The sequence below is a fragment of the Oncorhynchus tshawytscha genome, unplaced genomic scaffold, assembly GCF_018296145.1.
Source record: "Oncorhynchus tshawytscha isolate Ot180627B unplaced genomic scaffold, Otsh_v2.0 Un_contig_963_pilon_pilon, whole genome shotgun sequence".
NCBI lineage: Eukaryota > Metazoa > Chordata > Actinopteri > Salmoniformes > Salmonidae > Oncorhynchus > Oncorhynchus tshawytscha.
Genome location: NW_024609729.1, coordinates 338,246 through 353,207, shown reverse-complemented (window position 1 = coordinate 353,207; position 14,962 = coordinate 338,246).

Genomic DNA, 14,962 nt, shown 5'->3' with positions numbered 1-14,962 from the left:
GGCTACCAAAAAACCCCGAAAATTCAGTCATCAAAACGTCAAACTTTTTTCCAAATTAACTCCATAATATCGACTGAAACACAGTAAACGTTGTTTAGAATCAATCTTCAACGTGTTTTTCACATATCTCTTCGATGATATATCGTTCGTGGAAGTGTGCGTTCTCCTCTGAATCTCAATGGAAAATGCCTCCAGTTGAAGATTACGCACCAATTTAGACAAAGGACACCGGGCGGACCCCTGGCAAATGTAGTCTCTTATGGCTAATCTTCCAATGATATGCCTACAAATACATCACAATGCTGCAGACACCTTGGAGAAACGATAGAAAGGGCAGGCTCATTCCCGGCGCATTCACAGCCATATAAGGAGACAATGGAAAACAGAGCCTCAAAAATTCTGACCATTTCCTGGTTGAAGTTTCATCTTGGTTTCGCCTGTAGCATGAGTTCTGTGGCACTCACAGATAATATCTTTGCAGTTTTGGAAACGTTAGAGTGTTTTCTTTCCAAAGCTGCCAATTATATGCATAGTCGAGCATCTTTTTGTGACAAAATATTGCGCTTAAAAAGGGCACGTTTTTTATCCATAAATTAAAAGAGCGCCCCCTATATCCAAGAAGTTAAACATGTGTTCATTATGACAGCATTTTCAAATTTGGTGAAATAAATTATTATATATTACACCAACCAAAATGGCAATCTATTCACCTCTTCCTCAGAGACCCCTGATACAGGACAGTGTCCCAGCCCTGTGGAGGTGGAGGAGGAGCTGATACAGAAGGATTTTATCAATCAAACAACACTACATGTCATAGCTGGGACCCTTTGGGTGACAAATCAGAGGGAGATTTTCAAAAAGTAAGTGAATATTTAATCTTTATATGTGAATGTATGAAACCTGTGCCGGTGGAAAAATATTTTGATGTTGGGCGCCAACTTCAAACAATCGCATGGCATGTTTTTGCTGTAGCTACTGTAAATCGGACAGTGCAGTTAGATTTAGAAGAATTTAAGCTTTCAGCTGATATAAGGCACTTGTATGTACATAAATGTTTAAAATCCATAAAAATTATGATTATTTATTTGAATTGCGCGCCCTCCAGTATCACCGATGGTTGTCCCGCTAGCCGGACTCCTCCTTTATATACTATGCCTCTGATCTATCATGTCTTTAATATCTCAATGTTGAAAGTTTACCCTGAATCCAACACTTGAAAAATGTATTATTTTCAAGTTCTCAGGTCTGTTCTTTGAACTGGTTCCAATCCCTACTTTCTAGGGTACTGATTACATTGGAAATGCATTCAATCATCAGGAATTGGAAAATAATAATATTCATATTGGAAAAAATCATACATTCCTGGAGCAGGTTTCATCAAGGATCTGTCTGTACTTTGCTCCGTTTGTTTTTCCCTCAATCCTTACTAGTCTCCCAGTCCCTGCCTCTGAGAAACATCCCCACAGCATGATGCTGCCACCACCGTGCTTCACCGTAGGGAGGGTGCCAGGTTTCCTCATGACGTGACGCTAAGCATTCAGGCCAAAGAGTTAAATCTTGGTTTTATCAGACCAGAGAATCTTGTTTCTCATGATCTGAGAGTCCCTTAGGTGCCTTTTGGCAAACTCAAAGTGGGCTGTCACGTGCAATATACCAAGGAGTGGCTTCCGTCTGGCAAATCTACCATAAAGGCCAGATTAGTGGAGTGCTGCAGAGATGGTTGTCCTTCTTGAAGGTTCTCCCATCACCACAGAGATGGAAGAACTCTGGAGCACTGTCAGAGTGACCAATGGGTTCTTGGTCACGTCCCTGACTAAGGCCCTTCTCCCCTGATTGCTCAGTTTGGCCGGGCGGCCAGCTCTAGGAAGAGTCTTGGCGGTTCCAAACTTCTTCTATTTAAGAATGATGGAGGCCACTGTGTTCTTGGGGACCTTCAGTGTTGCACAATTGTTTTGGTACCCTTCCCCAGACCTGTTCCTCAACACAATCCTACATCAGAGACCTATGGACAATTCCTTTGACCTTATGGCTTGGTTTTTGTTCTGACATGCACTGTCAACTGCGGGACTAATGTAGACAGTGTGCATTTCCAAATCACGTCCAATCAATTGAATGTGCCACAGGTGAACTCCAATCAAGTTGTAAACACATCTCAAGGATGATGTATGGAAACAGGATACGCCTGAGCTTAATTTTGAGTCTGAATGCTTAAATGTAAATAAGGTTTATTTAAAAAACATATACACTACAGTTCAAAAGTTTGGGGTAACTTGTCCATTAAAATAACAGTAAATTGATCATAAATACAGTGTAGACATTGTTCATTTTGCAAATGACTATTTTAGCTGGAAACTGCCTATTTTTTTTTCATGGAAAATCTACATAGACGTACAGAGGCCCATTATGAGCAACCATCACTCCTGTGTTCCAATGGCACGTTTTGTTAGCTAATCCAAGTTTATCATTTTAAAAGGCTAATTGATCATTATAAAACCCTTTTGCATTCATGTTAGCACAGCTGAAAACTGTTGTCCTGATTAAAAAGCAGTAAAATAGGCCTTCGTTAGACTAGTTGAGTATCTGGAGCATCAGCAATTAAGGGTTCGATTACAGGCTTAAAATGACCAGAAACTCATGTCTGTTCTTGTTCTGAGAAATGAAGGCTATTCCACGCTCCACAGAACAGCGCAAACTGGATTGAACCAGACTAGAAAGAGGAGTGGGAGGCCCCGGTGCACAACTGAGCAAGAGGACAGGTACATTAGTGTCTAGTTTGAAGAACAGATGCCTCACAAGTCCTCAACTGTACACATCACTGACAAACTGAAATGGTCCACACAAACAGATTGTGTAGTGAAGAAGGCGCAACAGAGCCTCTTCAACCTCAGAAGACTGAAGAAATGTGGCTTGGCACCTAAAACCCTCACAATCATTTACAGATGCACAATTGAGAGCAATTGAGAGCATCCTAGCTGTATCATCGCTTTGTAAGGCAACTGCGCCGCCCGCAACCGCAAGGCTCTCCAGGGTGTGGTGCGGTCTGCCCAATGCATCACCGGGGGCAAACTACCTGCCCTCCAGGACACCTACCCGATGTCTCAATGCAGCCAAAAAGATCATCAAGGACAACAACCACCTGAGTCACTGCCTGTTCACCCTGTCATCATTCAGAAGGCAAGGTCGGTACAGGTGCATCCAAGCTGATACAGAGAAACTGAAAAACAGCTTCTTTCTCAAGGCCATCTGAATGATAGTCATCACTAGCACATAGAGGCTGCTGCCTATATACATAGACTTGAAATCACTGGCCACGTTCATAAATGGAAGACTAGTCACTTTACTAATCTTTACATATCTTGCATTACTCATCTCATATCTATATACTGTATTCTATACTATTCTACTGTATCTTAGTCTATGCATCTCTGACCTTGCTTGCCCATATATTTATATATTCTCAATTACATTCCTTTACTTAGATTTGTGCGTATTAGGTATATGTTGTGAAATTGTTAGTTATTTCTTGTTAGATATTACTGCACAGTCGGAGCCAGAAACACAAGCATTTCGCTACCTGCAATAACATCTACTAAACACGTGTATGTTGCCAATACATGTTGATTTGATTTGAACCTCATCTAAAATAATTTCCATTTGGTGTGTCCTGAACATAAGTCAGGTCTATTAGTCCCAGCTTGAACACCTGTGAGTCAAAAACAGGTGCAGCAGGTCATTACACCTATGCAAATGAATGTTTGTCAGGACCTAATGTCAATACAATGTGTGTGTGTGTGTGTGTGTGTGTGTGTGTGTGTGTGTGTGTGTGTGTGCAGTGGTATAGACTGATTGGTGCCCTGCTTCCTTTGAAGTTATGTGATAAACTAAGGTGATAACAATTCCTGCCATGGATGTGTCCCAGTTGCTTTGAATGTTCAAAATCATAGCTTAAGAACACTTTTAAAGCCTCAAAGGATAAGATGGTCCAACTTTCAGAACAAGTCCTTTTTGGCAAGCCACAGTTGGCTATGTAGGCTGGTCAGCTTTGTAGCACGTTCACTATTTTTTTTGTGAACAGTTACCAAGCTAGTTAGCAACCACATGTTCGTGTCAAAACTGTCAACAGAGTAGCTAGCAAGCAGCAAGTTATGCCAAATAACAGTTTAAAAAACACTTGAGAACAAATAAATACAATTTGATTATTCAGACAGTCGCATGGCATGAAATCAGTTTTGTATCTGATTTCAAAACGCCTATGAAGGTGGTCTAAAATTTGGCTTGAAATAGCTGCTGTTTGGCCATTCAGACTGCAGGAAAAGAACAGATTCAAATCATATTTTCAAAAAAATGGATTTGCCAATGTGAAAAAGGCTTAAATGACAGCACCTATTCAGTAGCTTGGGATAGGAGACTTCCTAACCATGTGACGTGGTCAAAAAACACAACAGAATAGAAGACATAGTTAAAATTTTACTAGATTCTCTATTCCAGACAGATTACAGTTGTGAGTACATACTTTTTTTTTCATACCGGTCCCCATGGGACTCAAACCCACAGCCTTGCAGGTTCACTGCCCTACCAACTCAGCCACACAGGACCAGAGGTTAGAATTGGTCAACTTCAGGGCTAAGTTTAGGGGTTATGGTTAGGCTTACGGTTAGCTTAAGTGTTAAGGTTAGGCAAAGCAGGGTTAGTGTGACTGCCATTCTGAACCATGCACAATCTGCCAGTCGTATATTCACTACCTACAGTATAGTTGAATTATCTCTTAATTCCACACACTGTTTAGCGTTGTCAAGTATGTATTCAACCAGTACATGTCCACTGGGCAAAAACAGGTTGAATCAACATTGTTTCCACGTCAATTCAACCCCAAAATCATTGTGATTAAGTTGAATTGACATGGAAAACGGATTGCATTTGAAAAAATTAATCAACATAGGGATATATATATGTTTTTATCAAAAGATAATAACTAGAAAGCACATTCACAATCAACTCAATTGTCTGTGATGGGTGGACCAGCGGCCATCTTCTATGGTTGTGCCACCTCTCACTCACTGGCCCCTGAGGCAGCAGGGTAGTTTCCTACTTCTGTGCAGGTAGAAGAGGGGCTGTACCAATCCACATAACACCAGGAGTAACATGTTGAAGGCATCGAGCAGGCAGAACACTTTGGCTGCGATGAAGTCGCACAGAAGGTAAATGACCGCTGTGAGAATGTTGTTGATCAACATCGTGGTCATGACGACAGAGACAATCATGAAAGCTCTCTTCTTCATGGCGTTCATCCCTTCTTTCTCCTTTTCCCCTCCTCCTCTTCTCTCCATCTCTCCCTGCCCCAGTTTTGGGCGCTTCAGGACACGGAGGATGGAGAGGCTGCAGAATAGATCGACGAATAGGAAGAGCAGGATGTAGGTGAGGAAGCAGTGGATGGGGAACTGAGGTGCATAGAGGGAAACAGCCGTACCAGTGAACATCAGCGTGACCCCCCAGGCCCCGGCCGCCCACCCTACCCTGTACCTTAAGGGTTTGTACTTCAGGAAGACCACAGGGTGGACCACCGCCAGGTAGCGCTCCACACAGATGCAGCACTGGAACACGGGACGGCTGAAGAGGAGAAGAGAGGCGGTGTAGGCGATGACTCTGAAGTGGCTTTGATATGTTGTGAGGAGGTAGACCACATCGGCTAGCGGGATGAACAGACTGTAGCCAATCTCTAGGACAGCCATGTTGAAAATGAAGATCTCCGTGGCGATGGAGGCGGAGCCGGTGATGAGCCAGAGAGTGTAGCCATGGATGGGGAAAGCAAGAGCCAACGCTGTGAGTTCACAGGCAAGGAATACTGAGGTTAGGTCCTTACAGTATTCCCAGTAAAAGTTGAGTTCTTCAGTGTGGGAGAGGTTTAGAGAAGAGGAGTTTACTTCTGTGAAATTCATTTCTTCAGAAAAGAGATGAACTGAGTCAATGGTAATGATGTGGTTGAAAGAGAGAGTAACACAGTGTGACAGATGTAGCCCTGCGAGCGAGAGAGAGAGGGTAAGAGAGAGAGGGAAAGAGAGGAGAGAGAGATGAGAGAGAGAGAGAGAGGGGGGAAGACAGAACATACTTCAATGTCTGAACCACAAGGTGAGAGTCAAGGTTTTTCCAGAACACAGGCCATATGCAATTCATTGGAAATCTCTGACGTAAGAAATTCATTTCAACAGTTGAATTCAAATGATTAATGAACAACAGCATTGTTAAAATGTATTAACAATTGCAGTTAATTCGATTGCTATTAAGTTATGACATGCATTTCCCCACCTTTATATTTGATATATACCCACTAGCATAAAGAATCAACATGACATACCTGGATGCAAAGCTCTCTCTGGTCTCTGTGTGAATGGTTCATAGACTGAGATTGTGATCCTACAGCCACAGGCCACACCCAGGTGGTGTGTGAGTGTGACTCTCTGTACTTCCAAATGGCATCCTATCCCTTACATAGTGCACTACCCTATCCCCTAAAGGATGTTGTTTACTACCTTATCCCCTATGTAGTGCACTACACTATCCTCTATTTAGTACACTACCCTATCCCCTAAATGATGTTGTTTACTACCCTGTCCCCTAAAGGATGTTGTTTAATCCCCTTACACCTAAAGCAGGTTTTCCCAAACTGGGGTACGCGCAATGCCGTCAGGGGTACGCCAAATAAGATGTGATTCACAGATAGTTTTTGTAATATAGATACAATATTTTAACATTTTATTTCTTTACATTTTCAAAGAGTCCATTTTTATTTTCCATCGGGGCAATGCATTTGGGTGAGTTTTTTTTTGCGCCTGAGTAGCCTCGTTTCACTGCCTAACATAAAATAAAACCATCTAGTGTTCAATGAAATAAAAACACAATGTGAATTACAGGTAGCCTAGTCAAATAATTTATATCCAATCACATTAACCGTTACTCTCTCACGGGAATTCCACAAACAGTCCTTTTGTAGCCAAACGTAGCTGCTGCTGATTTTGGTATCTGTACTGATGGAGCAAAAGCCATGACAGGGAGACATAGTGGAGTGGTAACGCACGTGCAAGCAGTTGCCCCCGACACCACTTGGGTACACTGCAGCTCCAACTGAGAAGCTCTTGCTGCCAAGTGGATGCCTGACAGCTTGAAAGACGTTTTGGACAGAATAGTGAAAAAGGTTTACTTTGTTCAAGCAAGGCCCCTGAAATCTTGTGTATTTTCTGCACTATGCAATGATATGGGCAGCGACCATTTGACACTTTTACAACATGAAGAAGTGCGCTGTTTATGAAGGGGCAAATTATTGACACGTTTTTAAAATTGAGAGACAAGCTTAAAGTTTTCTTTACTGACCATCATTTTCACATGTCTGACCGCTTGCATGAGGACGAGTTTCTCACCTGACTATCTGTTTTTTCTCACCTGAATTATCTTAATCTAGGATTAGTGGGACTCTCCGGAACTATATTCAAAGTGCGGGACAAAATTGAGGCTATGATTAAGAAGTTGGAGCTCTTGTCTGTCTGCATTAACAAGAACAACACACAGGTTTTTCCATCATTGTATGATTTTTTTAGTGTGCAAATGAACTCAAGCTTACGGACAATGTCAAATGTGATAAAGCGAAGAACCTGAGTGATTTGGGTGCACAATTACGCAGGTACTTTCCTGATACGGATGAGACAAACAACTGGATTCCTTATCCCTTTCATGCCCTGCCTCCAGTGCACTCTCCTATATCTGAACAAGAAAGCCTCATCGCAATTGCAACAAGTGGTTCAGTAAAAATGTATTTAATCAGAAGCCACTGCCAGCTTTCTGGATAGGGCTGTGCTCAGAATATCCTGCCTTGGCAAATTGTGCTGTTAAGACACTGATGCCCTTTGCAACCACGTACCTATGTGAGAGTGGATTCTCGGCCCTCACTAGCATGAAAACTAAATACAGGCACAGACTGTGTGTAAATGATTTAAGACTGAGACTCTCTCCAATACAACCCAACATTGCAGAGTTATGTGCATCCTTTCAAGCACACCCTTCTCATTAACCTGTGGTGAGTTGTTCACCATTTTCAATGAACAAATAAGCTTTTATATGTAAGATGATTAAATAAAGAGCAAAATTATTGATTATTATTATATTATTATTTGTGCCCTGGTCCTATAAGAGCTCTTTGTCACTTCCCACAAGCCGGGTTGTGGCAAAAACTCACACTCATTCTTATGTTTAATAAATGTATTGTATAGTGTGTGTGTGGCAGGCTTACAATGATGGCAAAAAACAACATTTGAGAGTGTGCTGACCCTGGTGCTAGAGGGGGTACGCAGCTGGAGGTTGAATGTTTAAAGGGGTACGGGACTAAAAAAATGTGGGAACCAGTGCCCTAAAGGATGTTGTTTACTACCATATCCGCTATTTAGTTCACTACCCTATCCCCTAAAGGATGTAGTTTTATACCCTATCCCCTAAAAGTTGTAGTATACTAGCCTATCCTGTAAAGGATTTAGTTTACTACCCTATCCCCTAAATGATGACATGCACTACCCCCTAGGTTTTGTATTGGGTCAGGATCTAACATCATGCTGAGGGAGTGATATTCAAGGTCATGATCATAGTATAAAATGCAAAGTATACAGTTAATAAGAATACATTGGGAATTAACAGAACTTGAGGGGGTTATATTTTTTTAGCATATATGGTAGAACGAGACTAAAGACTAATAGAAAACAATGACGTGATCTTTGATATCTTATCTCTTATAATACTGTCTAAGTGTGTCTACGTTATATTTCAGTAATGTTATTGATGCATTACAACCATTCATATCAAAGGATCAGCAACATGTTTAAATGTTTTCATTATCATTCCTAATGACAAGGCAATTCTGAAAAGTGATTTGAATATATGTGATTATGTGCTTTAGGTTTAGTTTAGGTCTTTGTTTGAAGGTAAAATCAGTGATGTCCCAATTGGCACCCTATTCCCTATACAGTTCACTGTTTTCAATCAGAGCACTTTGGGTCCTGGTCAAAATTAGTGTACTAAATAGTGAATAAGGTGCCATTTAGGAGACAACCAAGGTCAGTGCTGCTCCAAATGTGTTCTGATTAGACAGTCAAAGTGGCTGAGCTTACAGGGAGAAACAAACACGGCCAGCAGCTGAGGCTGTTGATGCAAATGACTGGAGCTGTGAGGTAAAACTCTGGGTATGTCACAGAAGTCAAGGAACCATTTAGGTACAGTGCCTTGCGAAAGTATTCGGCCCCCTTGAACTTTGCGACCTTTTGCCACATTTCAGGCTTCAAACATAAAGATATAAAACTGTATTTTTTTGTGAAGAATCAACAACAAGTGGGACACAATCATGAAGTGGAACGACATTTATTGGATATTTCAAACTTTTTTAACAAATCAAAAACTGAAAAATTGGGCGTGCAAAATTATTCAGCCCCCTTAAGTTAATACTTTGTAGCGCCACCTTTTGCTGCAATTACAGCTGTAAGTCGCTTGGGGTATGTCTCTATCAGCTTTGCACATCGAGAGACTGACATTTTTTCCCATTCCTCCTTGCAAAACAGCTCGAGCTCAGTGAGGTTGGATGGAGAGCATTTGTGAACAGCAGTTTTCAGTTCTTTCCACAGATTCTCGATTGGATTCAGGTCTGGACTTTGACTTGGCCATTCTAACACCTGGATATGTTTATTTTTGAACCATTCCATTGTAGATTTTGCTTTATGTTTTGGATCATTGTCTTGTTGGAAGACAAATCTCCGTCCCAGTCTCAGGTCTTTTGCAGACTCCATCAGGTTTTCTTCCAGAATGGTCCTGTATTTGGCTCCATCCATCTTCCCATCAATTTTAACCATCTTCCCTGTCCCTGCTGAAGAAAAGCAGGCCCAAACCATGATGCTGCCACCACCATGTTTGACAGTGGGGATGGTGTGTTCAGGGTGATGAGCTGTGTTGCTTTTACACCAAACATAACGTTTTGCATTGTTGCCAAAAAGTTCAATTTTGGTTTCATCTGATCAGAGCACCTTCTTCCACATGTTTGGTGTGTCTCCCAGGTGGCTTGTGGCAAACTTTAAACAACACTTTTTATGGATATCTTTAAGAAATGGCTTTCTTCTTGCCACTCTTCCATAAAGGCCAGATTTGTGCAATATACGACTGATTGTTGTCCTATGGACAGAGTCTCCCACCTCAGCTGTAGATCTCTGCAGTTCATCCAGAGTGATCATGGGCCTCTTGGCTGCATCTCTGATCAGTCTTTTCCTTGTATGAGCTGAAAGTTTAGAGGGACGGCCAGGTTTTGGTAGATTTGCAGTGGTCTGATACTCCTTCCATTTCAATATTATCGCTTGCACAGTGCTCCTTGGGATGTTTAAAGCTTGGGAAATCTTGTTGTATCCAAATCCGGCTTTAAACTTCTTCACAACAGTATCTCGGACCTGCCTGGTGTGTTCCTTGTTCTTCATGATGCTCTCTGCGCTTTTAACGGACCTCTGAGACTATCACAGTGCAGGTGCATTTATACGGAGACTTGATTACACACAGGTGGATTGTATTTATCATCATTAGTCATTTAAGTCAACATTGGATCATTCAGAGACCCTCACTGAACTTCTGGAGAGAGTTTGCTGCACTGAAAGTAAAGGGGCTGAATAATTTTGCCCGCCCAATTTTTCAGTTTTTGATTTGTTAAAAAGTTTGAAATATCCAATAAATGTCATTCCACTTCATGATTGTGTCCCACTTGTTGTTGATTCTTCACAAAAAATACAGTTTTATATCTTTATGTTTGAAGCCTGAAATGTGGCAAAAGGTCGCAAAGTTCAAGGGGGCCGAATACTTTCGCAAGGCACTGTAAATAGAGTTGTTGAGAATCTTCTTGTAATGTAAGCACTGTATGGATTAAATAATGGAATAATGTTGCGTATTCCATTATGTATTATCAATACATGTATTATTATTTTTATTATTATTATTTTTTTGACTGAGAATTCCCTTTTACAGAAATCAACTGTTGCAGTGAGGCATTGAGTCATTGAAATGTATACAGTAGATTTTAAATGGCTACTGTACATCAAAGAGCAAGACATTAACTCAAGCCAAGACTTATGTAATGAATACTCAGGGAGAAATAGGTGTATATTCACACGCAGAGCGCGGCAGATGTTTATTGCACCTTCACAGAAGGCTGGAATCGTGGTCACCTGCAGGCAATGGTTAACCCAGGTAGGCAGTCAAAAACAAACAATATCTCACAGCCATACAAACAGAAAAAAACTGAACTGAATAGGGAGCTGATGAGACCAGATAAGAAATGAATGCAGGTGAAATCAATGAACAAAAATGAAAGCCAGCGCTACGTTCCAGAACACAGAGAAAAGCAACACAGGGTTGACTAAGAAAGCAGAACCATTCACCTAATACTTTCCATGTTAACAGAAGGTTAGCTGTTTTAGCACAGCAGCTATTGCTGGGGGAAGCTAATGGTTCATGCCTGAGTTGAACATGGAAATCAGTACATTTCCCTTGTTACGAAGGAGGCTGATGGGAAACCACACTGCTGAATTATCTGTATTCAAATCAGAAGGATGCTGCATAAGTCAATTGAATAAATCAATATTTTATTTTCACTGTACACTGGTGTATATATTAATATCGCTCTTGGGTCACTTATTTTCTGTATCATGGGAAAATATCTCTAACAGCGAGAGAGAGAGAGAGAAAGAGAAAGTGAGGAATGGAAGGGAGGAGGAGGAAAGAGAAGAGAGGGGAGGGGGAAGAGATGAGAAAGGGAGGGGGAAGAAGAGAGGAGAGAGGGAGGGGAAGAGGGAGAGAGGGAGGGGGAAGAAAGGAGAGAGGGAGGGGAGAGAAGAGAAATGGGGGAGGGGATTGTTATACAAGCAACATGATCATGTAAAGTGTTTCTGGACCCATCTGCAAGAAAAACAAAAAAACAAGGGAGTGGGACATTAGGAGGAAAGAGTTAAAAGACAGGAGTTAATCAGTCAGTGTAACGTAGACACTGGGAGTAGAGAAACAGGTGGTAAGTTTAATATAACAAATAACATGGACCGATACAACGTAGGAGTAGCATCTGGACATGAACAACAGAAACATTCCTGCCTGGGGAAGGAACCTAATGGAATGTCAAATAAAAGGAAGATAATGAGCGAGGTAATGGATTCCAGGTGTTCTTAATGATGAAGCGCAGGTGCACGTAATGATGAAAGCCTGGTGCGTGTAATGTTGGTTCCCAGGACCGGTGGTTCTTAAACCAGCGACACCGAACGCTGGATGGGAGGAGCGGGACTAGACGTGACAGTCAGTGGCTGGGAAGCAGCCAGTCAGTGAGCCAATATTTAACTCTTCAGCTCGTCATGGAGCTCATGGACCTTCAGTCGTTCTTCGCTCTCCACTTGTCCAGGGATATCTGCAGAAGAATAAAAAGACAAAAAGAACAAACTTATGAGCATCATACTTACTTGCAAATCCATTTTAAATCAGGAAGCAAACATAAATTCCAATTCGGTTTACTAATGAAATTGAAATGGAATCTGCCCCACCTTTGATTGTCAAAATGTTCTTGCTGATAGGCTGTTTTGTCAGTGTTGTGGCTGATTGGTTGTTTGGGATCCTCCCATACAGATTCTGATGGTGTTTGAGGCTCCTGCAGCAGTTCTTCTTGGCCTTCTCAGTTCCAATGTAGAACTTAGAACAAAACTTACAGAAAAGCCTGACTTGGGGACCAGACACTCCATGCCTGATACTGATCAAATAGACCAGAAACAAAACCAGGTTGAAATATACAGAGACATTTGATTAGACTATGGGAACCTATATAAACATTGTTGTGGAAATTCATACTGAGAGAGACTTTGTCATTTCTTCAAACAATCATCTTTATTTAATATTGATTAATCATTGCAATAATGGTCGACCCCACACCCTTGAGTGTTGGACCGAGTAACCTAACTTTTACGCAAATGCAAAGTGCATTATATAGCTAAGAATGCTTTGTCATGGTTGGTTCCACCCCTCCCATGCAGACTAAGGGGTATCATAAGCCGCTCTGGGTTCATGCAGTCGTTATCATCACAGGGTTGTTGTCTTACCCACCCCGGCAAAGTTCCACAGTTGCAAGGGAGATGTTGAGACAATGAGGTGTTGTTCTACTCCTAGCTATCTTTAGTAAAACACATTCTTGTCTATGTAATGCAGTCTTTAACTAATTTGTCAGCTCGAGCCATCTCTATTGACCATACGCCCAGATTAGCTGCAGGGAACTAGAGTGGAGACCATATAAACACAGACTCTAATAGGACAGAAATGTCTTACTATTAGTTAAATATTCATTGTTAACCTCTCTTGAGTAGGGGGCATTATTTTCACGTCTGGATGAAAAGCGTGCCCAAAGTAAACTGCCTGTTACTCAGGCCCAGTTAAATATTTAAAATTCTGTAGTTTGAATTTCGTGCCCTGCAATTTCACTGGATGTTGGCCAGGTGGGATGCTACCTTCTTCTGTTGGCACTCCAAAAGGTCCCAGATACATCAAAAATTGTCCTTTTGTTCGATAATGTCCTTCTTTATATCCATAAAAACTCAGTTTAGCTGGCACGCTTCTGTCAATTATCCACCCAGTTTCCCTCCATCAAAATGTATACAAAATTAATCCCAAACGTTACTAATAAACTTTTACAAACAAGTCAAACAACGTTTATAATCAAACCTTAGGTACCCTAATACGTAAATAATCGATACAATTTAAGACAGAGAATCGTTATTGTCTTTACTGGAGAAAAATACCAAAGAACGTGCTCTCATTCACACGCTTGGAAACACTACAGCCAAAATGGGAGCCATCTAGAAAAACTAGAATATCCTGGCTCATTTTTCCAAAAACCAGCCTGAAACTCTTTCTAAAGACTGTTGACATCTAGTGGAAGCCCTAGGAACTGCAATCTGGGAGGATTTCACCTTATAATAAAAGTGACAGCCATTGAGTGGTAGGCTGAATTTTTGGGGGGGATGGTTTGTCCTCGGAGTTTCGCCTGCCATATCAGTTCTGTTATACCCAGAGACATAATTTTTACCGTTTTAGAAACTTTAGAGTGTTTTCTATCCAAATGCATATCCTAGCTTCTGGGCCTGAGTAACAGGCAGTTTACCAAGAGTTGAATAAGAGCACAAACAGACTGGTACTTAGGCTAACATGAGCTTGCTACCACCATTGATTTACCTGCCATGGCTGAGTTTTCCTCTACCAAAGTTTAACATCTTACCATCTAGTGTTCACCATAGCTACCACTGTTTAACATCTAGCTATTGGGTGGTTACCATTGCTATCACTGTTTAACACATAGCCATCTAGTGGTTACTATAGCTACAGCTGTTTAACATCAACAGTCTTCACCCCATTACTCAACCCTGCACCTAAGAGGCTGCTGCCCTATGTACACAGAGATGGAATCCCTGGTCACTTTAGTAATGGAACACTTGTCACTTTAATAATGTTTAAATACCATTTCACTTATTTCATATGTCTGTACTGTATTCTGCTGTATTTTAGTCAATGCCCCACCGACATTGCTCGTCCTAATATTTATATATTTCTTAATTCCATTCTTTTACTTTTAGATTTGTTGGTATTGTTGTGATTTGTTAGATACTACTGCACTGTTGGAGCTAGGAAAACAGGCATTTCTGCTACACCATCTGCTAAATATGTGTATGTGACCAATAACATTTGATTTCATTTTGATTTGATTAAGCCATATAGTGGTTACTATATCTTCCACTAATTAACATCTAGCCATCTAGCGGTTACCATATTTACAACTTATCTAGATACAGTTGGTTATGTGACCTCACCACAACCACTCATCTATAATGACCATAACCACTAATTTATGTAAACCAGGTTACTATTCATTGATCAC